Consider the following 16,307-nt stretch of genomic DNA (forward strand, 5'->3'; position numbering starts at 1 on the left):
CTGGTGGGGGGTAAGCATTTCACACACGTGGAAGCTCAACAAAATGTGAAGGTAAAGAGCAGAGAGAGAGAAGGGGAAAAGCGAATTTTCAACCACTTGACGTTGATGTAGGGAATTTTTGTCTCTACTTGAGGAATTTAATTTGGCAAGGCGAAACGGAAAAGTGAGTTTATGGATGAGTTTTTCCTATCCTTGGGCAATTGTTTGCTTATCGCGCCGCCTTGCAGCTGATTCTGTTTTGATGAAGTCGCTGGCTCCTTACCTTTATCTCAATCTTTATATCCGGCCTGTGTGTTGTGACCCCATCAGCGTCAACATTGCGTATACGCAACGAGTGTCGCCCATTATTTGTATAAATATTTTCATCATTCCGCTGATGCGGCAACAAAATGACAAATTCATAGTCGCAGCTGAGCCCGTTGAATCAACTTGTTTGCATATTTATTATTTGTACCTTGATGTAAACGGCGCGGAAAGCGTGGGAATGCCGGGAAAAACTGGGGGAAATGCAGGGGAAAAGCGGATGAAAAGCTTGTTACAGCTCCACATGTGTGTCGTTAAATTATGTCCTGTGCACGAGTGGAAATTGCATTTTGATTGGCTTGTTGCTGCCGCAGATAGGACAGCATCTTGAGCACTCTCCTCATTTATTTGACTCCCATTTCCCCGGCGAAGAGTTGGGTTTGATTGCACATGAAAACGTTTTTATGCTGCGCATAAAATTTCCGCTGGAAAAGCCAAGCTCTTTCGGACAAACGGAACGTAAACGTTGTAAATTTGCCAGCATCAAAAATGGATCTTCAGCGTTATCGAATTGCGAAGCAATCGTTTGGCTAATACACTGAGAGCACGAAGGCTTAGAGAATAACTTCTGAAAATATATTTGCATATGAATATGAATGAATAATATATAATAAATTTTACAAAGTAATAATCGATACAATATTCATTCTAAGTAAGATCCTGGCCTTTCAGCAAAGTTATGGCTTACACGTATCCAAGTGGTATCCAACTTTCACATCTATTGTAAGCCCACTTTGATGGCCTTCGTTTTTCGTTCTCGAGGCAGTTCATAATTTGATGGGAAGCTGCTTTAAGAGCAGGCTTTAAAAGTTGATGGAGTGCTCTCGTTTTTGGCCCGTTGTGAATTGGGTTTGGGCTTAGGTAAGGAGCGGGGGAAAGTGCCGGATTACCATATTAACATATATCTGCGGCAAATGCCAAGGCAAGGCCTGTGTGATACGCACAATAAAACCCGATAAATCCGCCCGAAATCACAAAATGTTGCCAACTTGAAGACTTTTTCACACGCAAAGAGGTGACTTTTCCGCCGGAGTGAGGGGGGCACACGCACTCGGGGATTTTCCTGCTTTCTACTACTTTCTCGCTCCCTTTTTAGAGTGCTTGATACGCAGTGGAATTATTTTCCTGTTCGTCCTTACTGGTTTCCTTACTAATGTCGAGTTTTCCTGGCCGTGCGTTGCATATTTGAATAAACGTCAATGTAATTGACACTTAGCGGAGAAATGCGAATGGCTCGTGAAAGGTGGGCAAAAGTGGAGAAAGCTGCGGGAACAAAGACGGGCGAGAAAGGGTGGGGGCTTTCGCTCTTTTTTTTCGGGTGGCCAATCTTGTGGGGTTTCCGATTTTCCTCCCAGGCGGAAGTCAACGAACTGAACGCGTGTCTCCTCTGTGTGTGTGTGTGCGTTTGCTTACCTGTTTATTTCCGCTTCCACCTGTCTCCGACAGGCCGTTTTGTCCTTCGTCCTTCGGCCAGCAAATTGCGTAATTTAGCTCACGAAATGTATTTTTCTTAGCCATAATTTTAAAGTTGGCCCAGACAGCGGAGTCGGGCCATAAACATCGGCATTATTCATCCGCCCCATTTGCTTTTTCAGCGTAGACCCTTCGCAGCCGCATAATTCTGGTGGATTTAATACTTTGTTTTACGCATTTTTCCTTTTACACGGCAAATAAAAAATAAGAGAACTTGATTTAACAATTTATAGGAAATTGCTTGTAGAAATATTATTATTGAAACAAGTGCTTTGAATACCTAGATGGGGTTCACTGTTTCGTTATTACTACACATTATTTTCGGGTATTATTTTTAGGCGCTATTCGGGGTCAGGAAAATCCCTCCAACACACAGCTATAAATACACGTGCCGTGCGATTTGGGCAATGATGTACCAGGAGGACCAACCACCCCCCTCCCACTAAACACACCCCCTCCATCCATCGGCAATGATGTGACAATTACCTAGCATACTTTTTTGGGGGCCAGCCCTGACATTTGTCGGACAATAAAAAGCACGAGCAAAAGGCAAATCAATTTCACCTTCTCGCCGCCTATTACAAAATTTATTTGTTTGTTCGCTGAGCTTTTTGTTTTTTTATGGCTCTTCGATTTAACAGGAAAAACAAGGGGGAAAATCGGCGAAGCAATAGGAACAACATCATCATATGTTTTGTTGTTCCTGCAAATATTTTTGCGTCGCATTTGTGTTTGCCTTTTATTTTTTTTCTCTACCCCAAACGTTCTCACTTTCTTCACATTCTTTTTTCTCTCCCTCTGTGAGTGTCGTTGACTGGTGAAAGTGAAAGTTCTGCTCATTTTCCATGCCATTGCACGAGCCTAAACGCTGCGCTCTCTCTCCCTCTCTCTCTGTTATGCTCTCGCTCGCTCTCCCCGGGGGATTACATAACGCGGCAAAAGCGAAAGTGAAAGCCGAGTGCTTCTGGAAAAAAAAGGAAATTCGAGTTCAAGGTCCCTCGTAGGCCGCATGCTCAAGAGCGATTTGTGCCGTTAAAGAGAGCCTCTCTTTCGCTCTCTTTCCGAGCCTAAAAGTAGGCCGCATTGGAGTGAACTGGAGCTGGCTACATATTCCCGATACCGTCCACTCCCCCCCTCCCCCCATTTTGCACCCACTGCTTTATTTTCGCTGCCCGGGGCGTGGGTAACAAGTTCCTGCTTGCACCAGAGAAATCAGAAAACAGCTGAGCGGAGAATGTGGGAGGTGTGAGATTTGGGGCGGGGGCGGCACGTGTACCGTTATACGAAATGTGAAGAGCGATTGCAGGCAATACGGCTATCTGGTAAATTGTCTCCAGGTGGTGGCGCCTCCTTTTTGTGCCAGACTTTTGCTTTGTTCTTTCCACTGCTGTTTTCAGCGATAAAAGGAGGAAAGATAAATGTGGGGCTGAGGGTTTTCTTTGGGGGAGTTCCTTCTATCACACCTTTTAATGCAAATTTTGCGTTTTCCTTGCGCTTACAAAAAAATTCATTGTCTTTAAGAACTGTAAAAAAAATGTTAGGTATCGATAAATATCAATCAAAGCGATAGGCAATATCGACATCACTTTTAAATTTTAAAATATAAAAGATTTTATTTCTGAGTTTTCAGAGGCGAAAGTCTTTTTAGGAACACAAAAAAAAAGATGATAAAAAAAGAGATAAAAAGGAAGTGGGAAAGAGAGACAAGCATCTTATCGGGCTCAAACATTTGGCATTGCATAATTTGGGGCGCAAACGGCTGGCAAATATTCGAGTGCTCTGGGCCTCCAAAACAGAAGTGGGGTGGGTGGAAAAGCCGGAGGGGGTGGGAAAAGTTTCCCATCGTAATTGCAAATTACGCAAGTGGAGGGGCAGGGGATGGGACCCGGAGAGACAGAGCCGAGTTATCAGAGTGGAAATGTTTTTCGGCAGCATTTGAGGGCGTCAAGGCGTCGGCCCCCGAAAAGCAGACAAAAGTCAATGGGAAGTGAGGAAAACACGCCAACTACGCATAAAACTAAAGAACTTTCGGGTCCAAAGTTGACACAAGCCGCTGTCGAAGACAATAAAGAAGACAAACAGCGGCTCGATAAACAGAGAAATGAAAGAGTTCTGGGAAAAGTGGGGTTCACAAAAACAGGAGGCAGTAGATTGCAAAACATTTTTACAATTGTGCTGAAGATGTAAGCAAGGAAAGCAGATTAATGTTCGGTTAGTATATTAGTTTGTTAACTTGAAGCTATAAATGTTTGATTCAAGAAAAGTTCCACTATGTTCTGCTAATCCTCAATGACATTGTTGAATTAAATTTGTTGCTTTATTCTGCATATATTTAGACACACGTAATTCAGCAAAGTCTAAGAACATAACTATGACGACACGGATAGTTCTCGAAATACATATCCTTTCCCCCCGCCGATGGAAGGTCAGTTCCCCGCCCCTCCCCTTTCTGGTCTACGTGAGCTGGAGCAATGCCAAGGCCTGAAATTGTTGATATTAATGTGCTAAGATCTTACAGCGAGCTAGATAAACAAATTCCGGCGATCTAGCATCTATATTAATGATAATTTGCCGTGCTCGACATCGGGCGACAAACCGCTTGACTATAATCGGATCAGAGGAACGCATAAATCGTTGGACTCTCCTCTTTTTTTTCACTCTTCCATTAATTCTTTTATTTATTTGGCTGGCTGCTGCTTCTTGCTCCACTTGCAACATGTGACCCGAAGTGCGGGGAATGGGGCTGGTGGCATCCCACGCAATTCGCTTTAAATCTAATATTATTTTAATAATCGCCAGCCTCTTGTTTTTTGTCACAATTTCACTTTTCTCCATCCCATTCCGCTCTGCTTCTCTTAATTCAATAAAAAATTGTTTAGAAAAAGCCACGGGCGAATCAAGTGTAATGGGTTGTGTGAGGTCTATTCGCAATTGAATGGGTTACCTTAAATATTTGGAGATTATTGAAATGCTTCTAAAAGGTTTATGTGGCATTAGAACTAAATAAATACAAAAACCTTGAAATAGAAAGTGAATCTTAGCTGCGACTTTAGCTACTTGCCCAACAAAACAGATTTTCATTAGCCTGCTACTTTTTTCTTAGACATTATCAAGCTTTTCTTTTTACAGGGTATCGCAGCTGCGAGTAACAATTAGCGCTAGCTAAACGCGAGTCACATGAATTTTGTCGCCGTGTCTAGATTGATTCGAATGCTTCGCGGTCTTGTCGATGCCGAAAGCCATTTTCATTTTCACTTTCGTTTTCATGCGGCCAGCGTGTGCTCACACAGAGAAAAATCAGATCGAAATCATGATATTAACATATGCAAAATGCATACACAGCGACTATATTTATTTGAGATATATATATTGACCATTTAAAAAGCTTTGTTGAGTTTACAGTTTATTATTTGGGATAGCGAGCCATTCGGAAAATTTGTTGCCGTGCAGCGCGGAATCGGAATGAAAATAGAAGTGGGAGGCATCGAAAACAGCGCGTGGCATGAGAATTTCCAAAATAGCCGAAATGAAAAAAAAAACGTAGAATACAATTCTGGTCACATGCAGAACGATGAAAATGCTGGCGGGAGTCGTGGGGAAAAAGCGAGGCACGTGGGTTTATTCCATTTCCCAGCTAGTGAAAAGCCAGAGAAAGAGAATCCGAATGGTGGAAGAGCGATGGAAGAGGCTGGAGCATCTGATACACATGTTCCTGAGTGACTTTTGATGGATGCCACGCCTCGGCTGTATATCCTACATCCTGCAGGACCCTCTTTTATTTGTTTTCCTTTCCTTCCCGTTTTATTTTTTTTATTTTGCCCATTGTCCCTTTTTTTAAGGCCGTTGTCTTCTTATCAATTTGCGAGCAAGTTTATTAATTTTCCTTGACCCAAACTAGATTTATATTTGTCCCACATAATGACGTGCATAAATCAGCAGGACATCTGCGAATTTTGGGTTATCAGGAGTTGTTAGGAGTTTTATGAAAAAATGGGGAGTTTTTTGTTTTAAAAATTTAATATTTTCGTAGTTTGACAAGTTAAAGTTTCTCGGACTTATAAACAGCTGATCACAACCACTCCCAATCCGATTGTGTGCACTTTCGACCATCGCGTGCCATTTGGTCATTATTAGTGGGCTCTTTTATTATTTTGGCCAGACATTGTTTGGACAGCAGACCAAGTTTAATATTAATTCGTGACCGAACGCCCCAAAAAATGACCGCCCACCGGAAGGGGAGCAATCAATGTGGGTCCCAGTCTTTGGCTGACTGGCTAACTAACCGAATGAATAAATGAGTGAGCGAATGAAAATGGGCAAATGGGAAAATGGCTTTTCCTTTGATGACTTCGTTTTGAAGCCAATTTCCCGACCGCCGTCGACATTCAATTGCGGCGCTTTTGGCCTTTTTATTAGCGTTTCGCTGTATTGAAGTACTCATCATCATCATCATCATCGCCATCGCCATCATCTCCGGCATGCCAGCCATCAATCATGCCACGCCAAATTGTTTAGAATAAATGTTGTTTTAACTTATTATTATTATTGTTTTGTTGTTACTTGCGTGTCGGCTGTCTGGTATCATTCTCGCTTTTTGTTGCGCTGGCTTGTTATTTTAATTAAGCGTTTCATTATGTCGCTAATTTGTTGAAATTAAAGCGGGGGGCAAAAAAATCAAGAGCTAAACCAAAAACACATGACAAGCATTCGGTGGCAGAAAAGCGTCTAAACGTGACACAAATTTTATAATTTTCGCAATTATTCGATGGCGATAGCATCTTCATCTTTGATCATCCGTAGGCTACAGAGAAAGAAAATAGTGACTACTGTGGCACTACCCTTATGTTTATAAAGTAAATAAATTTCATTTGGCATTACGCTTTGTTTTCTGTGTACACAAACCCATACTAAACTTACGTTGAAAGTGTTGCCACTTTTTTAACAACAGATGATAATTGTTTATTTGAGTTCCCACTCTTCCCTCAAACATCCATCATTATCGGCGTATCTGTATCTCGACTATAACTCATCCGCTTTCCTGTTCGCGAGTCGGTGAATCCCCCCGCTCACTTTTGCTCCATCTTTTGCCTTTTTGTACCTTTTGTTGGCTTCATACCGCGGCGCTTAGATAAACATACAGATACAGATACGGATACAGATACCGAGGAAACAGATACATTTATGGGGCAGCAGGACGTGGTGGACTTTTCGGCCTCTGTTGGCCGAGAGCACACAAAAAGTGTGATATATAATAGCCAGCTGTCTCCTCCTTCTCCTCCTCAAAATCCACGCAGTTTTCCCTCCGACAGTTGTCAACACTTGAGTGGCGTGTTGTGCCATGTCCTTCGTCCTGAGTGCTGCAAAAAACATAAAATCCATAGCCTGTCACAGAAGGATAAATCAATATTGTCCTACCACCAGGATTTGGCCTTTGATTCGCTGTTGATTCGGTTGCTCGTAAATCGCGGATTATCCAATGCCCTACCCCACGAGGCTTTACGATCGATTTGCGTCAGCTTCGATAATCTTATCTGTGCAGCCCAATCCGCAATTAGCTTCTGGTCAACTTATGGCCCATTTATAAAGCATTCAGCAACCCATTAATGGCAGTTTCATGCGCACTGTGGAAATTGATTAAATTTGGCAATATCCGCTGGATTCATTTGTTAAGTATGTATTGATAACTGCCATAGTTATAGCATGTATTAAGTTTAAAGGCAGCTTTCTTTCGAATCTGCAATGAAACTGTAAACCAGTTTGTCTTAGTGTCTCTCCTATCCACTATCCACTTCACAGCCATTCAAACACCGGTTTGCCCAAACATTTGGAACCTATCCGGCTGATCGTGTATGTGTATCAGGTCGGATTTTTCGCATCGTCGATTGAAGCGGAACACGACACACAGTAGCTGTTTGAGTAGGTAGAAAAAAAGGGAGGATATAGGAAGAAAACGCCCGAATTATCTGGAGAACTTGCCCCTTTCATTCCCATTCCTCATTCGCATTCCTCATTTACGTTTTTCTTTTTGTGTGAATGCCTCGTCATTGCGCATTGTTTTTGTCTTGTTCTTTTTTTCGGGCCTAACTTGCACACAAAACTTGATTTGATGCTCGGTTTGGTTTCTCGTTTTCCTCCACATCACTCCCCATTAACGTGTCCGCCTTATCATATGTTCCCCGTTGTCTCTGTGCATTGCCAAATCTTTCGCCGACTTTTTGTTTTCATTATTTTCGCAAAGTGCTTGGAGGAGAGCCGCCCGTGGAAAGAAAGAAGAAACCAGTTCCACCAGATGCCGGCCGGCACACAAACGGAGAAACACAGACGGCGGCACACATTCGCTTCTGCCTGCTCATTTTTTGCACTTTTTCGAGCGGTAACACAGTAGTGCCCGCTCCCTTGTGGATCTGAGCACCCCGTAAAGCCCATAAACATCCGATCCCAACTCTCGATCTCCGGAAGACACGACTCTTTGACTCACTCGCTCCGCTTTGAGTGGGCTTTCGAGTAGTTGGAGTTCATGCTGCTCGGCTCGGCTCGGCACGTATGCCAGATTTGAAAACACCATAACCAGACTGGCCTCAGACCAAGACCCACAATCGGCTGGGGGCATTTCCACGGAATTCCAAAACAACGTCTGCACCTGCTGCCCCGTGAGTAGCTAGCCACACCTGTGGTTACTTGAATAGAGCCAGAAACAACAATCTTCTAATCACTTAAGCTATGGATACAGTAGCTTGAAGATATAGATACCTTAAAGAGTGTCTTGAAGATATAGATAGTTCTGCTTGTTGGTTCACTATATGTAAATATTAAGAACTGCTATCAGAAGCTATTTCACTTCTTTTGATTTGTATCTGAAATGTAGTCTATGCTAATAATTTAACCCCTGCTGTGCCCATCTAACATATGTGTCTGCAAATCCAGTAGCAGCAACGTGAGTGAAACGGCGTCGCCCCTTTCGATTTCACGAGTTCGACGTCTATTGAGCTCGTTTCGCAAATTGCGGCCAGAATTACGTGGCAGCTGAGTAAGGCAACAGAAACAGAAACATTGGGCTGCAACTGTCGGCGGAACTTATGAAATAATTCTCCAGATGCCTGTGATGCATGTAAAAAGTTGGGGCATCGGGGGATTTGGGGGCATTTTTAGCGATTTGCAACTGCGCAAATGATTTACTCACTCGAGTCTAGAGGCAGTGCTCTCGATATGGTCAGGGTTTTCGATGTGGATCTGGCTAGAATCCATGTGGGCAGATGTGCAATTGCTATCTGCGCACATAAGTCAATTTGCTTTCTGTTTAATTACTTTCTGAAATTATTTCGACATATGAATGTACTTCATTCACTACGGGTTTTTAGAAGTGGTAATGAAATAAATTTTATTAGAAGACTCATAAGTTTGCTTCAATACAACGGTTATTTTATTAGAAGATGAATTACTCTACTTCAATACAATGGTTATTTTATTAGAAGATGAATAACTTTGCTTCAATACAATTCTCATTTCAATCAGACAGCCAATTTTTCCCCTGGCAACCAAATGCTAAACTCACAATTGCTGATTGCAACAGCTTTAATTGATCTGCGTGTTTTGTATATTGAATAAAAATATTACGTAAAGGCTTTCCCCGTTCCTCCCCCATAAAGTCGCATATAAAAATCCAACCCGATACGTCAGCTACGATTTGAAGAACTGAAGTATTTTTTTTTGCGGTCGAATTCCGCGGAGATAAGGTTTCCCCCCAAACCGATTTCGACCAATCCCCGTGTCATGGTCTTGAGTCATCATGCGACGACTACAATGCTTACGGCCAACTTCCAGTCGAATCGACTTCTGGGGGCTTGTCATTCCCTAAGGCGACCGGCTATGATGCAGCACTTTGTGATCTGACAGTGGGATTGCATTTGCTATGTGGAGTATATAGAGTATATAGAGTGTAGACTGGTTTATCTGGACGCCTGATTTATTTGGGTCATATATTCCGGAGTTCCTGGCTTTGCTGGCGTGCTTTTAATGTGATTGAAGTCCGACAGTTGATTTGTATTGTGGCCAAGTGAATTGCAGAACGCTTCAGCTTGTCTGCGGCGGCATTTAGTCCCATTTCCCTTCAATTCCTCCCCTTTCCGTCCAAAAGTCCAACACAGACGCCAATGCAGCATCCAAAAATAAACTCAAAAGGGGTGAAAATTCCTTTCCAGCCAGCCAAAATATGTCTTTTTCGTCCGGCATTTACTGGCTCGCCTTCCTCGTGGCTCGTTTTGTTTGGTTTTGGCACACTTTGCGTTTATTTTTAAAACAATTTCCACTGTTCATGGCTCGCGAAAAATTCGCATCAAAGATGCGGAAAATGTTGCCACTGACAAGGTGATAACTGCTCGATCTTGTCCAGTCAACAAGATAAATAATAATCGATTCATTAAAGGGTCGCTAATGGATTGAATGGGCATGGAAATTGAAGGCATCAGGTCAGAATCCAGTTTACTGTGGTAATATTATGTCTATCAGACGCAAAGAGAGTTGTTATTGGTTTATCATAGACTTTAAATTCATTTTTAATTGGCAAAACTCGAAAGTTAAGTAACAATCTTAATATTACAAATATATTTGGATTTTTATGTCACATTCGATATTATATTTAAAAGAGGGTTTATTTTGTCATGATTTTGATTGAGCAAAGTTTGCAATGGACAATAATTTGTTGCTTAATGTATCTTTGTCTGAGTTTTTCTGCCTCCAATTATTTATGGTTCGCCTTGGTGGGAAAAATGTTTGGCCCGAATTTAATTTGAATTTATTTCTGTCCTCCTCGGCAGCAAAAACTGCATAAACATTTCGAATTTATTTGCCTTCATTCCGACTTTAATATGGTGTTTGCCATGTTCTTTTCTCCTCTCTATTGATTCTGTTTGCTCTGGTTTGGGCAACACATTTCTGGGGATATTCTGACATTTTTGAGGGTCGTGTGGGAGGCGGAATCACCTTTCAACCGCCCACTTTCGTACACCTTTCCCCCTCCAAAAATTCACGTTTAAGTGAGCTTTTAACGAAGAGGCTCACGAGATTTCATCAGCGAGTTGTGTAAATTTGATGCACTCGAGAAGTGAGAAGGCAAATACCACTAAAGCCGATATACCCTCACACACACACTCACGCGCTAACGCACACTTACGCCACTCACGCACCTACACATTTAAACGCTTTATTTCGTTTTCAAGGCAAATCGTAAATTTCTGCAAATACTTTGCTCCTGCTGCGTCTCTTTCACTCGTCAGCTCTCTCTTTCGCTCGAGTTTCGTTCTGCCAGGCCTATTATTTATCCTTCTCTCTCTGAATGTGTGTGTGTGCTTGTGTGTGTGGGGGGTTTCGTGTGTCCTTTTTTATGCCTATCACGCAATGGCTTTAGTTTTATGGCGAAATTAGCGAACGTCGACTTGGGCAATGCCAGCTCATATTTGTGAAATATTGGATTATGACCAAGAAATACTGAGAAAAATAACTCGTTGGTGCAAAAAGTTCCCAGTTTCTTTGTTATTACAGGATCTTTCGACTAAAATAGCCTAAATTGTACCACACTTTCAACTGCATGGTCACATTGCTGAAAAAGGAAATATCGCTCATCCGCCATGTTGGTTGTATTTGTTCATTGTAAAATTCTTATGGCTTTACGATCGCTTTTAACAAATTATAATACATTTTCCTCTGTATAAACGCAATCCTTTCATGGGGTAGCTGCCTTCGAGTTGTTACTGTACAGGAAGTTGAAAAAGCAATAAGTTCTTGTTTCCCACTGATAAACATGAATATTTTTGGGGTCTTTTTACGACTTTTCGTTCGGTGGAGTGGGAAGCTGATTCCGTAGGCCCACGCATCGATTTCCGCTTTGGACTTTTTCATTCAGGACTTCTTTCCGTGCATGACTTCTGTCATACTTTTAGGCGCCTGCGAGGGCATGAATAAATACATTATAAATACCTGGACACTGGTAATACGAACTCGATTTAGCGTTATCATCACTATCAGCTGATGTTGCGGGTCCAACGTTTAATGCTTAATTTTGGTAGGCAGAACTGTGTGCTCTTTAATTTGCTGGTGAAAGGGAGACTTTTGAGTGGCAGAGGTTTCTTTTGCGGCGCTCAGCTGATTTGTTTGGCATAAAAACAATAATAAATCGCTGGTGAATATGAGAGAAATATTTCAGCTCCCAGCTTTCCACTCAAAATTCAGCCGCAGAACGAGTGCTTTCGAGTGGAAAGCACTCAAAACGCAGTGCGCCGGCGTTGCGCTCTCTTCACTCAGAACGCGCTGCTCTCTTGGGGAGCCGCTCTCTATTTTTGGCGTCGCTTCGCTGGCGCTTTGAAAAAAGCCATCGCTTTCGAACTTCCACTCATTCGTCTCTCAAATTTCGCAGCGCTCACTTCACTTTTTCCGTGCACTGCTCCCCGAAAAATATAAAAAATTATAACTTGAACCGAAAAAACAGAGAGGCGGCGCACCAGTGACAAAAAAAGGAAAAAAACAAAAACAAAAACTATTAACTAAACTCTGCCGCCGCCGCCGTTGCTATCTCGCTCGCACCTCTCCGATCGCCGCGCCGTGCTTAAAAACAATCGCCGATTGACGTTTTGTTTTACTTCGCCAGCTGCCGTCGAGTCGAGTCGAAGTGCAAAAAGTTAAATAAAATGCTTAAAATCCACGCAAAGGAAAATACTAACTAAACACGCCCAAACGGAACTGTAAATATTTAATAACAAAATAACCACTCAAAAGCCAAATAAAAGCGCTGAACAACCAAGTTCAAAAGGTAAAAGATCAACAGAAGCGAAGTTAATAAATTACATAAAAAGCCTGCAGTTTTTTTATACACCTGTGAACCTCGTGAAAATATAAAAATAATAAAAAGTCAGCCTCAAGAATATAAAACCAAGCTAAAAAAAAAAAATACAAAAGTTGACAAAAATAAACTTAATCACACACACAAGTGGGGGCCTATATGCAAATTATAAAAAACATATAATTGCTATTTTAATCAGCCGCTGCCTGTGTGTGTGAGCGATTATTAAAATCTGAAACGGTCCAGAGAAATTATAAAAAATGCCAAAAAAATAACCAAAACCCATAGGAAGCTCATTAGAAAAGTGTGCAAATGTTTGTTACACGCGGAATGCAGAAAAGCGCCCGAAAAATTCATAAACGATCGTATAAAAATACGGAATATAAAAAGTAAATGCAATAAAACAGACAAAGTTTTACACAACACTCGTTCCTAACCTGTAAAATGCTCTGCTGCAGCGCTGCAACTGCGACGCCGACTGCAACAAATTGCATTCTGCGTGCATTGTCCAAAAAAGAAAAAAAAAAGAAGAATTCCTCTCTTTGCTCTCTTTCTTCGCCTCGCTGTTCGCCACATTGCAGTTGCAAATTTGCATTACATAAATTCGCTGAGCATTGGCATTTGTTTATTAAATCTTAATGGTGTGTTTTACGACCAAGAGTGCGTGTAATTAAATAGATTTATATTTCTTGCTGCTGCAATCGATTACACAACTCTCCGTAAACACAAAACACAATTCTCAATTCTCCACTCTTTTGATCTCGTTTTACTGTCTTTTCGTTCATTCAATTTACTGCACACACACAAACAGACACACACAAAAGCGAACAATTACTGCTATTTTAGGGGGGCTGTTCAAGCGAAGGAAGAAGCAGAAGAAGGGGGCGCGGCAGGGGGACACCCGTTATTGCCCTGCAATTGAAAGAGGAAAAAAAGAATAGGAGGAGCAAAAAGGAAAGGAGAGCGAATTTACAGCCTCTCGCTTTTCAGACAATTTGTGTTTGTTGTCGTCCGCTTGTTTTGTTCCTCTCTTTTTATGGTCGCCGATTTCTCGTATCTCTACGTCTGTGTTTTCCGTTCTTCGACGCAATTTGTTACACAATAAGAAAATGTGTTTGATGCAACATCAAAGCTCGCCAAAAGGACTCCCAAGCGATAGACCACTACAGCAGCTGATGCATCGTCTACTCTCAGCTTTCAGCTCAAAACCTTTTCAAAAACACATATAGTTGCCACCAGCAAAAGTGAATAATTATCAATTGATGTTTGATTTACATAAAAATAGAGATATTCATAACGGGAACCGGTTAAATAGTTATCTCTGTCACTGTTCCGATTTATTTGTTTCACCTTTTGCTCAACTGCAGCTTGTCTGGTTGCCCTGGGTAGTTAATTTGTGCATCTGCGAAAATCGTGTGGAAAAGGGGCGCGGCAAAAGAACATCAGGCGATCGAGCTGCGCTGCTGACTTCGCACTTCGAAAGTCTCGCACTCGAAAGTCATCAGAGCACTCGAAGATTCGCCATCTGCAGTACACGTTCTACGTTCCACGTCCCACAATTAGTACAACTTCCACTCGAGTTGCACGGTTCAAGAGTTGAGAGGAAAGATCGCGGGTGCACTTTCTATCTGTATCTCTTATCAGCAGTCGCTGCAGTCGTTCTCGAACATTTCATCAACCCATCGGCACTTCAAATGGCCTGAAGTGTTTTTTGCAGTGTCCATTGCAATCACAGCAGCGGTCGTAATAGTAGCACGCTTTCGTCACAAGTTGGTAATCAGTGGTAACCATGAAAAATCCCTAAACTAATCTCAAAAGCATTGTTTTTCAATTACTTTGTGATTGCTATGGTATGCAATGACTGAAACATTATTCATTTTTGTGCTAGTTGGTGTTCAGTTTGCTGCAATTTGATTTGCGCAATTAAAAACTAATTCTATTTCCTCAACTATGGCATGAGTAATCGGGTGTAACGATACTAATTGAATTACTGATGAACGCAGTAATATATCAAAGTCTCGTAAAAATAATGATTTTGTAATGCAAAGACTCATTTGCTTAATATTTGAGCTCAAAATTCCAGTTTTCATTCAGCTCATTCCTTTTCTCATACTAAATATGTGTTATAAGATCCCATTGATTGTTACTGGACAGCGCAGTCATTGTTTTTTAGCACTCCAGATTAGCTAGTATAATGTTAATGGGCTGCCAAAAATGTAGCCAAAAATAGCCTCGTTTCAACTGGTTTATAATGACCTTTCGCCAATTCGAGTGGCGCATTGTTGGTGCTATCATTTCAACCGTAGCTGTACGTAGCTGTATTCACTTGCGCATTTTTGGAGGCCTTCAATTAATAATGTGATGTAAGCCTCCTCCGCCACGAAAAGGGGCAGATCCACCGGTGCCGATCGTCGGTTCTAACTGGTTGGGACTGGCCCGTGTCATGCGACGGGCCCCAAACAATTGCCGAGCTCAACAATGAAGATGAAGCAATTATTTAAGTGTACCAGCAGCCCAGCTTCCACTACGTTTGTACATCTGTGTCTATAGGTTCCGTATGCTGTTGTCCACTCTGTGCCTTCCGGTTTAGTTCAGTTCTAGGTGGTGGGTGTGTTCCGTGGGCGTATGCCACCAAATCCCACTAATCAATCGATTCTTGTTGAATTGCGCAACTCCCCGAAAGTCGTGTGACATTGAGCACCTTTACCGCCCCCAGAAAGTGGGCTGGTCATCCTCGAGCAAATCGCAGATCTTCGATTGCCCACCCAGTGGACAGAAGACAAAAGACCCTTCACTTCACTTCAATGTCGAGCTGCCCCTATAACCACTTCTCGAACAACGTATTTCGTACTATTTCACCAGAGGGACGAGCCCCCAAAAAGTTGCTTCGCCTGTGTTGCTGTTGTTGCTCCGACTACGACTCACTACCACTGGAAATTATAAATAATACGCGGCTGTTTGTTTTGGCGTTGGTGGTGGTATTCCGCCTCATTATGTCCAGCACTCGAGGCCGAGACACATATTATAGTATAGCTATCGTGCGATGGCGCCTTTATCGCCAGATCAGTCGCAGCACGCATTCCACGGGGGTTTCACGGGGGCCCCACGGGGGCTTCACGCGCCCAGCGCTTGACTTTCAGCCACTCCGTGCATGCACAGTTTTACGGCCTTTTAACGTAGGCAGGCAGTCCGTTTAACGGACGGAGACGTCGTCGTCGTGCTGCAGATCAGGCTGAGTCGGCCGATCGCGCGAATGCGAATGCCCGTATCTTATCGCAGGAGGAGGTGGAAAAAAAGTTACTAAGACATCACGTCAGTTGCCGTGTTCTCTCGGGATTTTGGGTCTAGCTGGCTGTGTTCCTTCCATCGGATTACTGATTACTGATTACACCCTGTAGCAGCTTGGAGCTTATCAATCTGGGTCTGGTGGCGCTGTTGTTCTTGGGACACACCCACCTAGTGCCATTGCTATCTATCACGACCGAGGAGAACAGCAAAAACAGTATGAACGATGCCTCGCCGTTTCTGATTTCGCTTGGATAATTGATAATTGATAATGCTCAAAAATCGGTCTGGCATTGGGGAAACGTGACTTATCGCGCGGGCGAAAATTTTCCGATGGCAGTTGTGAAACCTAGGAAACCGCCGCCCAGAAGTCGCTAATTCTCAATTCTGAATTCTGAATTCTGAATAGGAATGA

The 16,307-nt window shown here is 42.5% G+C and overlaps 1 protein-coding gene across 2 annotated transcripts in view; it reads left to right on the plus strand.

Annotated features, from left to right (window-relative positions):
* Window positions 1-16,307, plus strand: part of LOC120453010 (protein similar) — a 64,673-nt gene that overhangs the window by 28,280 nt on the left and 20,086 nt on the right. The window lies entirely within an intron of this gene.

Source organism: Drosophila santomea, chromosome 3R (assembly GCF_016746245.2).
Source record: "Drosophila santomea strain STO CAGO 1482 chromosome 3R, Prin_Dsan_1.1, whole genome shotgun sequence".
Taxonomy (NCBI): Eukaryota; Metazoa; Arthropoda; class Insecta; order Diptera; family Drosophilidae; genus Drosophila; species Drosophila santomea.